The 6,268-nt window shown below is 38.3% G+C and overlaps 1 non-coding gene across 1 annotated transcript; it reads right to left on the reverse strand.

Moving 5' to 3' along the window:
* Positions 1–4,473: 4,473 nt before the first annotated feature.
* TRNAW-CCA (transfer RNA tryptophan (anticodon CCA)) lies at positions 4,474–4,546 on the reverse strand. Its single transcript has one exon. It is a non-coding gene; the product is annotated as a tRNA-Trp (tRNA).
* Positions 4,547–6,268: the final 1,722 nt, after the last annotated feature.

The following is a 6,268-nucleotide window of genomic DNA, read 5'->3' on the forward strand; positions in this document are numbered from 1 at the left end:
TCCCCAAGAAAAAGAAATGCAGAAAAGTAAAATGGCTGCCTGATGAGGTCTTACAAATAGCTATGAAAGGAAGAGAAGTGAAAAGCAAAGGATAAAAGGAAAGATATACCTATTTGCAGAATTCCAAAGAATAGCAAGGAGAGATAAGAAAGCCTTCCTCAGAGATCAATGCAAAGAAATAGAGGAAAGCAATAGAATGGGAAAGACTAGAGATCTCTTCAAGAAAATTTGGAGAAGGCAATGGCAACCCATTCCAGTACTCTTGCCTGGAAAATCCCATAGGCAGAGGAGCCTGGTAGGCTGCAGTCCATGGGGTTGCGAAGAGTCAGACATGAGCGACTTCATTTTTACTTTCATGCATTGGAGAAGGAAATGGCAACCCACTCCAGTGTTCTTGCCTGGAGAATCTCAAGGATGGGGAGCCTGGTGAGCTGCCGTCTATGGAGTCACACAGAGTCGGACATGACTGAAGCGACTTAGCAGCAGCAGCAACAAGAAAATTAGAGATACCAAGGGAACATTTCATGCAAAGATGGGCACAGTAAAGGACAGAAATGATATGGACCTAACAGAAGCAGAAGATATTAAGAAGAGGTGGCAATAACACACAGAAAAACTGTACAAAAAAGATCTTCACGACCCAGATAATCACGATGGTGTGATCACTTGCCTAGAGCCAGACATCCTAGAATATGAAGTCAAGTGGGAAAGCATCACTATGAACAAAGCTAGTGGAAGTGATGGAATTCCAGTTGAGCTATTTCAAATCCTAAAAGATGATGCTGTGAAAGTGCTGCACTCAATATGTCAGCAAATTTGGAGACTCAGCAGTGGCCACAGAACTGGAAAAGGTCAGTCTTCATTCCAATACCAAAGAAAGGTAATACCAAAGAATGCTCAAACTACCGCACAATTGCACTCATCTCACATGCTACTAAAGTAATGCTCAAAATTCTCCAAGCCAGGCTTCAGCAATACGTGAACCGTGAACTTTCAGATGTTCAAGCTGGTTTTCGAAAAGGCAGAGGAATCAGAGATCAAATTGTCAACATCCTCTGGACCATGGAAAAAGCAAGAGAGTTCCAGAAAAACATCTATTTCTGCTTTATTGACTGTGCCAAAGCCTTTGACTGTGTGGATCACAATAAACTGTGGAAAATTCTGAAAGAGATGGGAATACCAGACCACCTGATCTCCCTCTTGAGAAATTTGTATGCAGGTCAGGAAGCAACAGTTAGAAGTGGACATGGAACAACAGACTGGTTCCAACTAGGAAAGCAGTACATCAAGGCTATATATTGTCACCCTGCTTATTTAACTTATATGCAGAGTACATCATGAGAAACGCTGGGTTGGAATAAACACAAGCTGGAATCAAGATTGCCAGGAGAAATATCAATCACCTCAGATATGCAGATGACACCACCCTTATGGCAGAAAGTGAAGAGGAACTAAAAAGCCTCTTGATGAAAGTGAAAGAGGAGAGTGAAAAAGTTGGCTTAAAGCTCAACATTCAGAAAACGAAGATCATGGCATCTGGTCCCATCACTTCATGGGAAATAGATGGGGAAACAGTGGAAACAGTGTTAGACTTTTATTTTTCTGGGCTCCAAAATCACTGCAGATGGTGACTGCAGCCATGAAATTAAAAGACACTTATTCCTTGGAAGGAAAGATATGACCAACCTAGATAGCATATTCAAAAGCAGAGACATTACTTTGCCAACAAAGGTTTGTCTAGTCAAGGCTATGGTTTTTCCTGTGATCATGTATGGATGTGAGAGTTGGACTGTGAAGAGGGCTGAGCATCGAAGAATTGATGCTTTTGAACTGTGGTGTTGGAGAAGACTCTTGAGAGTCCCTTGGACTGCAAGGAGATCCAACCAGTCCATTCTGAAGGAGATCAGCCCTGGGATTTCTTTGGAAGGAATGATGCTAACGCTGAAACTCCAGTACTTTGGCCACCTCATACGAAGAGTTGACTCATTGGAAAAGACTGTGATGCTGGGGGGGATTGGGGGCAGGAGGAGAAGGGGACGACAGAGGATGAGATGGCTGGATGGCATCACTGACTCGATGGACGTGAGTTGAGTGAACTCCGGGAGTTGGTAATGGACAGGGAGGCCTGGCGTGCTGCGATTAATGAGGTCGCAAAGAGTCGGACACGACTGAGCGACTGATCTGATCTGATCTGATCACCTGAAAAACCTCCACAGAAATTTTCTGTTGTAGCCACTCAATATTTGATTCCATTTTTTTTTTTTTTTTTGGCTGCCAGACTCCATTACCGTTTCCTAATGGCACTCTGATTTGCTGTTTTCAAATTAGCCACCTTTTTTTGTGTGAAGTGTTGCCATGATGGAAACCCAAGTGCTTGATTAGTTCCTAAAGAAAACAAAGAAGTTCATTTGCTATTCTTGCCAAATACTTCCTCTAACCCTCCCCAGTAGTGCCAAGAGTAAGGTAAGTACCTTAATAGGACTAATCAGTTGCTGTCCAGGGACAGAGTACTTGAGTGACGTAATGAGAGATAGAAGAAACTTGTTTGTATTTGAGCATTTATGGTCACATGGGATTGGGAAGACCTTGTTGCATTGTCTGGTTCCACTTTTCCAACCTTGTTCTTTAGCTTTCCCTAAGGGCATGTATGCTACTCATATCATTATTTTCTTTTGACTTAATTTAGCCAGGTTTGGTTTCTGTTGCTTGTTACGAAAGAATCCTAAATAATACACAAGCCATGCCAAGGTCTTCCTCACTTCCCATTCCTGTAAATAAATCCTCTAGGACTACAAGTCCTACTAGGAAAATAGATAGCAAGCTGATAATGAAATGCTCATCACAATTTTAACAGTGGAATGTATTACTCCTGCCAGAGACTGTTTGCATTTTCATAAGAAATGCTTCAGTGGAAAAAATGTTTTGGTAACAGTGTGGTAAGGTCTTACCCCAAAGTTGCCCAGGGACCACTTAAACAGTGTTTCTCACATTTTTAACGCAACAGCATTCCCTGTGACAGTTTCAGCAGGAGCCAAAGGGCGAGGAAGAGGGATGGAGATGAAGACGGCAGGAACTGTTCTAAGTTCCATGTTCCCTAGAACCACCTTGTAACTTAAGCACATTTTCCTTTTCTCTTATGTATGTTATATTTGTGTTTCTACTTTTTGAGTTTCGACTTAGTGCTTTCAAAATATGAGACAGCAAAAGAGACACTGATGTATAGAACAGTCTTTTGGACTCTGTGGGAGAGGGAGAGGGTGGGATAATTTGGGAGAATGGCATTGAAACATGTATAATATCACATATGAAACGAGTCACCAGTCCAGGTTCGATGCACGATACTGGATTTTTGGGTCTGGTGCACTGGGACGACCCAGAGGGATGGTATGGGGAGGGAAGAGGAGGAGGGTTCAGAATGGGGAACACATGTATACCTGTGGCGGAGTCATTTCGATATTTGGCAAAACCAATACAATATTGTAAAGTTTAAAAATAAAATAAAATTTTGAAAAAAAAAATATACAAGTGGGATAAAAAAAAAACAACAACAAAATGAGTAGATGACACAATGCAGTTTTTATAGTTTGTAAGACCATATTGTGGTAAGATTTATCAATTTTTTCAATAGTATATAAAAAAAAGTCCTAAGATTCAATTTTTCTCTTTCTAACTTCTCTTTTCTTTCTTTTTTATTTTATTTTTTTAAAATTTTATTTTTAATTTCAATGCCATTTATTTCAATGCCATTCTCCCAAATTATCCCACCCTCTCCCTCTCCCACAGAGTCCAAAAGACTGTTCTATACATCAGTGTCTCTTTTGCTGTCTCGTATACAGGGTTACTTCTCTTTTCTTAAGGCCAATGATAACAAGCATTTATGAAACCGGATATAATTTTTTTAAACCTTAAATCTGAAATAAGCATTAAAATCCAGAAGTAATATTTTAAAATAAGGTTTTTTTTTAGTGTTATAGTATTATTTTGCCTAAATAAATAAATTTTGTCTAAATAAATACAGTCTTTATAAAGATTATGGTTGTGTTCATTTTGGCTTACATTTTCTTTTATTGTTTTTTGGTTTCTGGTTAGTATATCCCATTGTTGTTTTTCAGTCACTCAGTCATGTCCCACTCTGCGAACCCATGGACTGCAGCATGCCAGGCTTCCCTGTCCTTCACCATCTCCCGGGCTTACTCAAACTCATGTCCATTGAGTCAGTGATGCCATCCAACCATCTCATCCTCTGTCATCCCCTTTTCCTCCCATAGACATTTATTTTAACCATCCCTCAATTAGCAAAATAGAAAATTATTTTATAGTATTCTATATGTTCTATATCTAAGTGAAAGTGAAGTCTCTCAGTCGTGTCTGACTCTTTGCGACCCCGTGGACTGTAGCCTACCAGGCTTCTCCGTCCATGGGATTCTCCAGACAAAATATTGGAGTGGGTTACCATTTCCTTCTCCAAGGGATCTTCCTGACCCAGGGATCGAACCTGGGTCTCCCGCATTGGAGGCAGACGCTTTAACCTCTGAGCCACCAGGGAAGCCCCTCTATATCTAACATATATAGAAATATATATATATATATATATAACATATTTCTATATATTAATTATTTGCAGCTATTTTCCTCTGATACAATGACATGTAAGCAACATTTAACATTTCTATTATATTTAAATTTTTTATCTCTTCCTCTAACATAGATGGACTAAGTAATCTGAATATCTATGCTTTATATTTCTAGCCTTATTATTTTGCCATTTTCTCCTTTTCTTATTCCTCATTTGATTAGTCAATTCCAATCATTGTAAAAGCATGCCTCAAGTCTTTCTCTTCTCTTCTAAGAATGTTCCAGCATAAACCTCCGTATCTCTAACACTCATCTAATATGAATTATGTGTTTCTTTGTGATAGTTTTTTTTTTTTTATGTTGTCTCATTATTTAACATTCCACATATTTCCCCTTCAACTAAATTGCAGAGTCCCTGAGATCAGGGACCGAGGCAGTAGAGCTAAGTATTTTAGGATCACAGACTTTTTAGTTACAGTGCTTTGAGTGAATCCCTGCACTCTATTTCCCTGACAGCTTCTCTAACTTGTTTCTTCTGCTGCTTAAAACCACTGTAGAGTAAATGTCCACTTCTATTTTTCAATAATATGTACTATTTACATAGCATTTGAGCACAATTTATTGAATTTGATCTTGATAATATTCTTTTAAATATACATTATTATCCTCATTTTATAGACAAAGATCCTTTTGTTCAAAGAAACAAGGATGTTGCATAAGATGATAATGTGAGAGGTGGAACCAAGGCTTGAACCTTAGGGCATTCATCTACACCACAGTACTTGGCATACTGATGGTATTAAATTAGGTGATTGATGAGTTGTCTCTTGCTGAAAATTTTTTCCGACTTGGGCATTTCTTACATGTAAACAACTGTGAATATCTTTGAACTTCTCCCTACTCATTTCCCTACAAACTTCCCTCTTCCTACTTCAAGACTTTCAAGACAGGAGAGGATTAATTTTGTATCAGCTACCATTTCAGTATGTCTAATCGGACCCTGAAATTAATTTGAAATTTCCTGCTTGACTTGAAAAGTCATTTTGTGTTTTCTGACCTCATCTCTTGATCACCTTGCTGTGACTGCAGAGCGAATCACTCTTTCATGTTCACTGCGCCATCGCTTACTTCCTTTCTTCCCCTTGAGCCATTACATATGTCCCTCTGTACAAAATATGTTTCTTGTTGTTTGAATCTGTTTTTAATTCCAGTCTTCAATCATCCTTCATTGCCTGGAGTACTTACAGCTTGTCTGAAAGCCCATTTGTAATTTTACCCCTTTACTTTAGATTTCTTCTCTCTTTCTCTTTTTTCTCTTTAGGAATCTTGTTCTATTGATTTTCTTATAGTATTATCTCTATATCTACTGTTTGTTCAAACTTTGCTATTTTTCTCTTCTCACTATAGCAGAATGAGTTGAAATTTATCTGTTAATCACACACATATTGTTAATTAGAGTTCACTCTGTAACTATATGGACTAAAAAAAAAAAAAACCTATCTCTGCCTCTTTATTTTTTATCAATCTAAAGTTTAAAAACTAGGATTTTATTCTGTTTTAAATATGATAGAATTTCAGGAGTAGGTAAAATTTGGGTAAGGTAGAAATTTCTGTGAAGACTTGGATAGATTGCATCAAAATAAATAAGCTGCTTTTGGTGTAAATGTGGTGCTCAGTATCTGTTAAAGATTTG

Source organism: Bos taurus, chromosome 5 (assembly GCF_002263795.3).
Source record: "Bos taurus isolate L1 Dominette 01449 registration number 42190680 breed Hereford chromosome 5, ARS-UCD2.0, whole genome shotgun sequence".
NCBI lineage: Eukaryota > Metazoa > Chordata > Mammalia > Artiodactyla > Bovidae > Bos > Bos taurus.